Here is a 9,966-nt window from a genome sequence, read left to right as displayed (position 1 = left end):
CTGATCAGACGTCCATCTCACGCCTTCAACCTGTCCAAAATGCTGCTGCTCGCTTTTTAACAAATACATCTAGACGTGCACACATCACTCCCGTTCTCTACACCCTGCGTTGGCTCCCGGTGCGTTTTAGAATAGATTTTAAGATTTTATTGTTTGTTTTTAAGGCTTTAAATGGTCTCGCCCCTGAGTATTTGTCTGAAATTTTAATTTTGCGGGAGCACCACCAAATCAGTGAATTTTAAAAGTACCAAGGTCCAGGTATTACACAGTGGTGGGGGGGGGGGGGGGGGTGACAGGGGTGTGACAACTTTATTCTTTTGTTTCTTTGTGATCTGATTTAGTTTTCTGTGTTCACTCTTCTATTGTATGATGGGATTTTACTCATTCTGTCAAGCACTTTGGATACCTGCTGGTTTATGTAAAGTGCTATATAAATACTTTTTTTTTTTTTTGATTAAAGAAAAGATGCACGTACTGAATCTCTAATGGGAATAAAAACCTTTTACATAATAAAAAAAAAACTTAAAGAACCACAAAAGAAAAAGTTGTTAAAATCCCATTTATATAGATGATAGTTTACAAAGATGTTTGTGTGTGTGTGTGTGTGTGTGTTTGTGTGTGTGTGTGGGGGGGGGGGATAATCAGACAGACAGGCAGCACGTGTAGGAGGAGGGAGGTGGAAGAGGACAAGCCAGGAATCTAATCTACATAAAGCCTTCTGTGAAAAAATTTGAAATGGACACGTTTCTTCCCTCTCCCTTCCTTGACCTCTCCTGACATCCATCCCTCCTCAGCACTTGTGGACAGTCATAAAATTCACATAAAACTAAACATATACACTGAATACATATACACCGAGTGCCATTGTTTACCCCTCGAAGCAGACAAGACATGAAAGAAAAATCGTTGCACTATTGCCTCTATATTGTTTCTGTTTAGAGTATGTATATATTAGTTTGTATGTACTGTTTGGTTCTTTTGTATGTGTAAGTGCATTGTGAGAAAAGATGTTCCAAAGAAAAAGTCCTCGTATGTGTCCTCATACCTGGCAAATAAAGCTGATTCTGATTCTGATTAAAATATGATTTACACAAGTGAAGTGAACTCCTGTTTTTCACTGTCACACATGACAGCCTCTAATGGCAATGAGAGGGAACTCTTAGAATTTTGAGGCTTCAGTGAAATTAAAGCCTCAGGCTGTCACCTGACAGGACGTTGTACCACATTATTTTACGCTAAATCAATAATCATTTGTTAAATGTACCTAATCTACAGTGTTGTAATTAGAATGTAAAATGAATACCCTCATGTGTTTGCCTCATTTGGTGAATCAGACTACAAATTCAGACTTAAAAAGCCCTAGGGCAACTTTAAGTCATCATCTCAAGCGTCTCTTATAATGGCGTTGCTGTTTAAGCATGGTGTCTTCTCTACACTGCAAAAGTGGCAAACATGGACACACACACACACACACACTTTCCATTTAATAGGAAAGAGCAGATGTCTCATCAAGAGATTAACTTTTGGCCTTACACAAAAATACCCTAGTAATCTACGATAATTATAAAATGATATGGTCTCCTTCCTAAAGTCTGGGTAGGGTAGATTGGATGGAATGAGGATTTAAACTGTGTGTGTGTGTGTGTGTGTGTGTGTGTGTGTGTGTGTGTGTGTGTGTGTGTGTGTGTGTGTGTGTATTACGCATGTGGGAATATTACACTGTTTACACAGTCACACTGTGGGGACTCGCCATCTTTTCAGGGGCAAAATGCAAGTCCCTAGGACATAAATCAATACACATTAGGGTGAAGAATTGGTTTAAGGATGAGGTAAGTAGCTGTCAATATGCAACATATGCCTCAGTAGAAACAACAGTGTCAGGCATGCATGTGTGAGTGAGTGTCACTAACACCACCCTCAACCTTGGCTGGACTTTGATTGGAGGTTAAAGACTCAAGACCAATGGCGCTGCAAATCCTGCTGAGACGGGTGTGTGATAGAGAGTGTGTACGTGTTGCGGTACAGTATAATAGTAAATTCAGGCTAGATAAATGGGAGGCTCAAACCACCAGTTTAAAATAAACAGCTAAACCTGCACTACCATCTGCTGGTCATCTACTGCCATTACAGATTAGCTTTTTTAAATCTCTGAAAAAAATCTGCCCTCTGTTCCCTCATATTCCCTATTGATACCCAGTTCTGGAAAATACTTCTTGCAAAGTGAAAAAGATGTGTGGTTTCTGACTGGTTTCTATTTGAAGCACTCAGATATTTACATAGGCAGTCTTTTAAATAGTTCCTCAGATTTGTAGTACATGAGGCCATTATGAAGCAATCCTGTTGGTCTAATGTTGCTACAAACAAAATACAAAAAAAATGTGTTCTTTTTCTTACCGCTATGGCAATCACTTGGGCCAACTGTATAAATACACTGAATAAAGGCAGCCGTTTTCAAGAAGCTACTCCTCTCTCTACACAATTTAAAGCTTTCAGAAGTGTTCATAAAAAGGTTAAAGCTTGTACAAACAGAAAGTTACAGCAAAAACAACAAAAACCACAGCAGAGCTTACTGACCAGACACAAATGGAAATTATGAAGAAGAAAAGGGTATCAAGGGATTCAACATTGAAAGCAAGACAAAGAGACAAGAAAATGTAACATTTCAAAAAAAACATTTGGTTATGATTGTTATTGAATCTTCCAACAACAGGCATGACGTACAGTACATCTGACAAAAACAGCAAATCAAAATAATATAGCTCTGTGACAAGAACAAAACAGTCTGTAATAAAAAAGGACTACAATTATTAAATAATTAAAATCATTATTATCCCACATTGTAATCATAGTCCACAGTTAACTGTATTTATTTCCATTTGTATGTATTATTATAACCACAGGACGGGGGGTGGACGAGAAAGCGGAATCGGCCAATGACGCAGTGCTATTGTCCATGCTCTTGTTCCATGGGCTCTGATTGGGTGTTGACGGGTAAGAGGATGTGGAGCAGTTGGAGGGGGGGACCTGACCTGGAGCTGGGGCTCGGGCCGCTGTTGGATGTGCGAGAACAGGGCGTCTTTTACTCCGGATCTAGTTCCCTCTCCAACGGAGACTGGAGCTGCATAGGAAACACCAGGAAATTATATAAAAATACATTCAAGCACGTATCTGTGGGTCTGTGTTTTTTTTCATCACTTATGTGTTGCAGCACCTTCCTGGCTTCAGCCTCAGCTCGTCCTGTCTCCTGGTCCGAGCCTGCTCCAGCTGGAGGGAGAGCAGATGAGAGCGGGAAGTAGTGAGGGTCAGACGAAGCTTCGCGAACCACTGTCTTCATTTTCAGAGCCCACTAGATGGCGCTCTCTGTCCAACAAAGGGTTGAAAACACACTGAATTGCCATTCCTTTTTGACCTTTTTCTTTGAACAGAGAGCGCCATCTAGTGAGCTCAGAAAATAAAGACAGTGGTTCGCAAAGCTTTACTTGACCATAACTAGCGGGAAGGGAGGCAGATTGAGGAAGGAGGACAAGAGACAATGGGAGGACGATTTGAGGGGTGTTAGGTGGGGGAAAAAGATGAATGCAGGGGAAGTAGGAACACATATACAAGAGAGATACAGGATGAATAACAGCATGCAAAAGGGGATTATATCAGAAAAAAGTTAAAAAAATAAAAATAGAGGGATGAAGGATAGGAAAAAGATTTAGGGACAAATTTGGGAGGAAGGGAAAAGAAGAAAATATGTGATAAGAGGGGAGTAAAGCAGATAACAATGGCAAGAAAATGTACTATAAAGTAGATAAATGGCCATCCATAAGGTGACAAGTCTGGGTACTTACTCTGCGGATTACGACGATTTCCTGTTGATCCTAATCGGTTCCCTATAGAGGGAGATAAGAAGATGAAGAGAAAGTGTAAGGAAAATGAAAGAAAAAAAAGGATGAAAGACAAAAGGAAGGTGTATGAATCAGAATAAGGTCCCAAAGGCCCACATATCCAATAAAGGTCTCAAAAGCTTATTACGTTTCAGCCTTTTCTTTGTCGCGGGACGTGGCTGATGGTGTTTAGTCGCTTCCTGTTCAGGATCCATTTTAGCTCTTATTTCTCCCTGTGAACACAGTTACATCTCAGCATTACATCCAGACAAAGAAATTGCTAATTACTGTAGGAAACTTTTAATTTTTTTTGGGAATGCTACTGAAAACCTAGACACTTGTGGTAAGTCCAACACCTGGGAATCAAAGTGACATGCTGTAAAAAAGGGAAAAAGACCACTTATAAAATCAATACACTACTAACTACAACATAATGGAAAAAGACGTAATATACCATAAGAACTAAAAGCAGTAAGTCACACTGGCAGTGACTTTGGGGTCCTGTACCTGCATTTACGTCTCGCATGTCTCCTTCAGCTTCTACTGCTGAGCTGCTTGGCATTCAATGGCCGTCTCCTTCAACTTCATAAGGCTTGAAAACACAGCCGCTGAAGTCGACCTGTCAGCGTATCACTGTGCAGGTGTATGGAAGTGCCACAAAGTGCCTCAGGGGTCAGCTGACGGTGAACTCTGTGTGGGAGGGTGGGTACAGTATAAGTTTGTCACATTGAGTATAGACCAAATTAACATGAAGTCATAATGCTAACATAAAGAATTAACTCCGGGTAGACAACTGACCTGTTTAGTTGAATTGAGATTGGTGAATTTGGCAAACTTGTTCATTTCTGTTGTCATTTTCAACTGGAACTGTTATGTTTAAAAGACATAGACTCACATCCCAAAAACTAGCAGTCTGTGGCCCAACATGTAAATTAAGTCTACAACCTAATGTTAGAGAAAGTGTTGACTTATGAAAGGGAACATGCTTATTAATGAAGACGATGGGGGTATAGCCAGTTCCTCATCCCGTTTGCTCAGCGCGGTTAAATTGTATGTACGGGACGCAAGGATTTCTACCTGGAAGTGATCTAAACGACCCATGATTGGGTCTTTGTAAGTGCATTAGTGTGCAAAGATTGGGGAAGTGCATTGATGACTGCGTGTGTAAATGTGTGTACATCCTGAAGGTGTGTTTGTTGCTTCTCTCTCTCGGAGCAGTTCTTGCATCTGCCATTCCCTCAGCTCACGCAGCTCCGGCTCATTGGGCTCGCTGAACACACAATTAAGTCAGGCTTAGTCAGACAGTTTAATTCCATCTATCCATCTTTACACAATCAATCTATCCACGTATTTCAACATATTCTTTCCTCCTTCCGTCCCTTCTTTACTGGTACTTCTTCAGATTTTGTCCAGTTCTTCCTTCATATGTCACAAAGCCATCCTTCCATCTTCACTTTTTTTTTCTTGATGCTAGATTTAAGGTGTTTTTCCAGCTGACTGAGTCTCCTCTGGGTGTCAGATTGAAAGTTTCTTGGTCCGACTCTTCTGCTCCTTACCCGGATTCCACACCTATGCACACAAGCAAAAATAGGTGATTTACATAGTGGAACTTTCAAATGCAGTTTTGTTGCAGAGCTAAACTATGTTTCCATTCTTTTAGGCATCTGTTAGTGTGTGTGTGTGTGTTCCTTCTTGAGGCGTTTCTTTCGCTTCTCTTTGAGATCATTGCTCTCATTTTTAGAGTAGCCTAAAAAAAGAGTGAAAATATTGCTTTAATTAACAACCTGAAAAAGATTTCAAATATAACTTTACTTGGACATTTATGCCTTTAATTTTAATATCCCACATCAGAATGGCCCGATAATACCTGAGTGACACACTGGATATGTGTTGTCTTACCCAGAATTGTAATAAACCTGGCTTAACAGGAGGATTTTTTTAAAGTAGCCCGCAAAAAAAAAAAAAAATGAATATGGCTTTAACAGCCTGAACAATAATTAAAATATAGCTTTAATTGGACATTTAAGCCTTTAATTTTAAAATCCTACATCAGAATGGTACGATACTACCCGAGTGACACACTGGAGATGTGTTCTATCACTTGGAGGTGGAATGAATTTGGCTTAACAGGAGGATTCCTTTTTAGAGTTGCCTGAAAAATAATTTAAATTTGGCTTTAATTAACAGCCTGACAAAGATTTCAAATATATCTTTAATGGACATTTAAGCCTTTAATTTAAAAATCCATCCATCTTCATCCGCTTATCCGGTATCGGGTCGCGGGGGGAGCAGTTCCAACAGGGGACCCCAAACTTCCCTTTCCAGAGCCACATCAACCAGCTCCAACTGGGGGATCCCGAGGCGTTCCCAGGCCAGGTTGGAGATTTAATCATTCCACCTAGTCCTGGGTCTTCCCCGAGGCCTCCTCCCAGTTGGACGTGCCTGTACCACCTCCCTAGGGAGGCGCCCAGGAGGCATCCTTACCAGATGCCCGAACCACCTCAACTGGCTCCTTTCAACGCGAAGGAGCAGCGGCTCTACTCCGAGCTCCTCTCGGATGGCTGAGCTTCTCACCCTGTCTCTAAGGATCTCATTCTTTAGGTCATGACCCAGGAAGAGGCGTGTCAACCAAGACTGCCCCTCCACACCCGGATCTTTCAGCATTTCTGGGCGGATCTCATCGATCCCTGGGGCTTTGCCACTGTGGAGCTGTTTACCTCAGCAACTTCCACCAGGGAAACTAACCCTTAAGCCTTTCATTTTAAAATCCCACATCAGAATGGTCCGATACCAGGGATCATGGATCACTTTCAATACATCAAAATACCTGAAGAGGTCATGTTGCCTTATGCTGAAGAGGAAATGCCTTTGAAATGGGTCTTTCAACAAAACAATGACCCAAAACACATCAGTAAGCGAGAAGTCTTGGTTCCAGATGAACCAGATTGATGTTATGGAGTGGCCCGCCCAATCCCCGGACCTCAATCACATAGAAAACTTGTAATGCAGAGGCACTGTGGAATGTAGTTCAATGGTCCTGGGCTGGAATACCTGTTGACTGGTGCCAGAAGTTGGTTGACTCCATAAAACACAGATGTGAAGCAGTTCTCAGACATAATGGTTATAGAAGTAAATATAAGTGCAGTGATTCAAAGTAAAGCAAACCCTTGAGGCATTTTTCAGTTAGTACAGTAAATGTTTGAGTTTTTAAAGAAAAACACCAATACTGCTATTTTTCTGAACAGCCTAATATTCCTCTTTCTTCACTTTCTGTAAATGTAGAACACAAACCTGATCACTTTTGGTCATGTTTTGATTTGGAATAGAATGTGCAGTGTTCCCAATGCATTGATATTATGGAATTAAAAGCTATTCTGAGGATCTTGAGTATTATTTACTTTGTTTTAAACACACTGCTATTATTCTGACCACAACTGTATATACCAAGGTTTCTTGGCGAGCTATCAACAGAACATTTTCATACTGGTTGGGCCTCTCGCATTCCTAGCCATCCATTTTCTGTAAGACAGAGGCAAATTCATTTCCTTGTTTCTCACAAGCGGCTGCTGTTTCAATCCTGTCGGCTCTGCAGTGGGCGGGGCTGCTCAGTACCCCTGCGAATGACTGGCGCACGCACAAGCTACTAACAGACATGTTCAAATATGATTCATTCAATAAATTATTTGTTGTCTTAAATCCACCAGCCACATCCAATTTTTAGCAGCATCCTCAGCCTTATTGGTAAGGTTACTTAGGAAAACTCAGCCTAGAGTAAGAGACAGTCTAACCTGCAATACAATGTGATATACAACAATATGAACACATGGAATAGACCTGAAATGATGAGTATACAGGAATACATCAGTTAAAGATGACAGAAAACACTAACAGTGCTAAGCACGACAGAGGCAAAAAACCTGTTTTCTGGTTGTTTTCTTGACCAGGAAAAATTCCTCTGCGATCCCGTCGTCAAAATGCTACCAGCCGACTCTTTGGGACGATCACATTATTCTTTGTCATGAAAGCAAGGCTCTAAACTCATCCTTCATGGTTTCTTACATGATCTTAAGCATGTTTAAGTTGAATTTCTCATGCACATTGTTTTTTTATAATTACACAAGACTTGTGGATGGGTCTCTTGTTTTCTCTTTCAACACCCCGTCCCTATGGGTGTCAGCATTGGTGATGTCATCTCTATCAAGATTCTGCCCCAACTGACATTTCTCTGAGTCTGTGTAGTCAGCCAGGTCAGTCCTCCGGTCACCACGGAAATTACAATAGAATAGTTACTTAGGGTGAAATTTCTCTTCCCCTCTGATTTGACCCAGTCTCTGAGGTCATAGCTTCTGTATCTGGGTCCGCTGATGCTGTCTCTGGTAGTATCTCTGGCGGTGATGTTGGCTCATTTCTGTCCTGGGGACAACCTTCCTCTCTCTCTTCCTATTTCCCCATCTTCATTCCGCTTCCGTGTTCGACAACATCAAATGTAGTGCCCCTGCTTCCCACAATAAATACAAGAATAGTTGGCTACACTCTCTATAAATAATGTCACAGTCATTGGCATTATTCTGATAACCGGTGCTGTCATTAGGCATATTGCATTTTGTACTATGCCATTTCATTTTTGGGCATTCTATGACTTTTGTGCATTTTCTTTCAACATACTACACTATGACCTTTTTTTCTTTTCTTTTTCAACATACATTTTTGTCATACTATACTCGGTTTTTGTGACTTCTTTCAAGATAACTGACTTTTTATGGCTTTATGACTTTTTTCAACATGCTATACTATGGCTTTTTATCACTTTCTTAACACACACACACACACACACACACACACACACACACCACACACACACACACACACACACACACACACCACACACACACACACACACACACACACACACACACACACACACACACACACACACACACACACACACACACACACACAAAAAATCTATTTTGATGGCACACCTTGCCGTTTTATAATCGTGAATGTATGGCTGTAGACTTTCATTATGATTTTTTTTTTACATATACTATAGATTTTTTCGACATGCTATGAGTTTTATCACTTTTTCAACATACTATACTATGACTTTTCCGACATACTATACAACTTTTTACATACTATACAGACTTTTGTCAACATAATATACTATGACATTTTTGTGTTAGCCAAAGAGCTTGCCATTGATTGAAATTTAGCTCTAAATCTGTTAACCCTATAGAGGGTTAAAGTACTATATAAAATTTACTTTGTCCCTAAAGTTTGTATTTGTGAAAATAACTGCAGCACATCCCTTACACAATAACATATTGCACAACTAATACATTGCCCAACCCCAAAAGCCTATTTGTTGCTCAAATGACATAATGCACAACTCTAATAGACTACGTATTGTACAACTACTGTGCACTTTTTCAGCGCGTCTGGCGTGCCTGACAATTCATACAGCCTACTCCCCGAGATTCAAGTTCAGGTGATGACCTCCTGCATTGGCTGGGAAGACGAATGCGTGGTAGCATTTCTAATGTCAGTTTCTGTCTGTACACCACTCCGACTGTTCCTCGCGCCCTCGCCACTTGGAGCATAGGAAAGGTGTCAGTCACCCCTTTGTCTCCGTTTTGCTTGAGGGCCTGAGGCTGACAACTGTTCACCAGTCCTGATGTTTTCCTGCTTCTTCATTTGTCTCGTCTGAAAGGACGCAGTTGGCTCCTTCTTCTCTTTTTTCTTCTTCCCGGGTGGGGGTGAGTATGACGGAGGTGCATCGAGGAGGGGATCCCCTGTCCTTAAACTCGGATACAGAGGAGAAGAAACATCAGTTAGAGAATTCAATCTAATTTCTTTTTTTGTGTGTCATCAGTTTTCATTGACGTTTAACAAAGTAAGTTGTTTTGGCATTTGTTTAATTTCCCTATTTTCTGCTTCTTTCATATGTTAAAACATTCCTTGTTTTTGTCTAAGGTAGCTCAGTGTAAATTCTTTCAGGAAGACCTAACTCTTAATCAAGGCTCTTCCTAAATCAAATCAACTGTTTGAGACCTTCCTGCTAAACCAGTCCACCTCCAGTCATCATCTACTC

This window comes from Etheostoma spectabile, chromosome 19 (genome assembly GCF_008692095.1).
Source record: "Etheostoma spectabile isolate EspeVRDwgs_2016 chromosome 19, UIUC_Espe_1.0, whole genome shotgun sequence".
NCBI classification, from domain to species: Eukaryota; Metazoa; Chordata; class Actinopteri; order Perciformes; family Percidae; genus Etheostoma; species Etheostoma spectabile.
The sequence above is the reverse complement of the archived record's forward strand: the minus strand, read 5'-3'. Positions refer to the sequence as shown.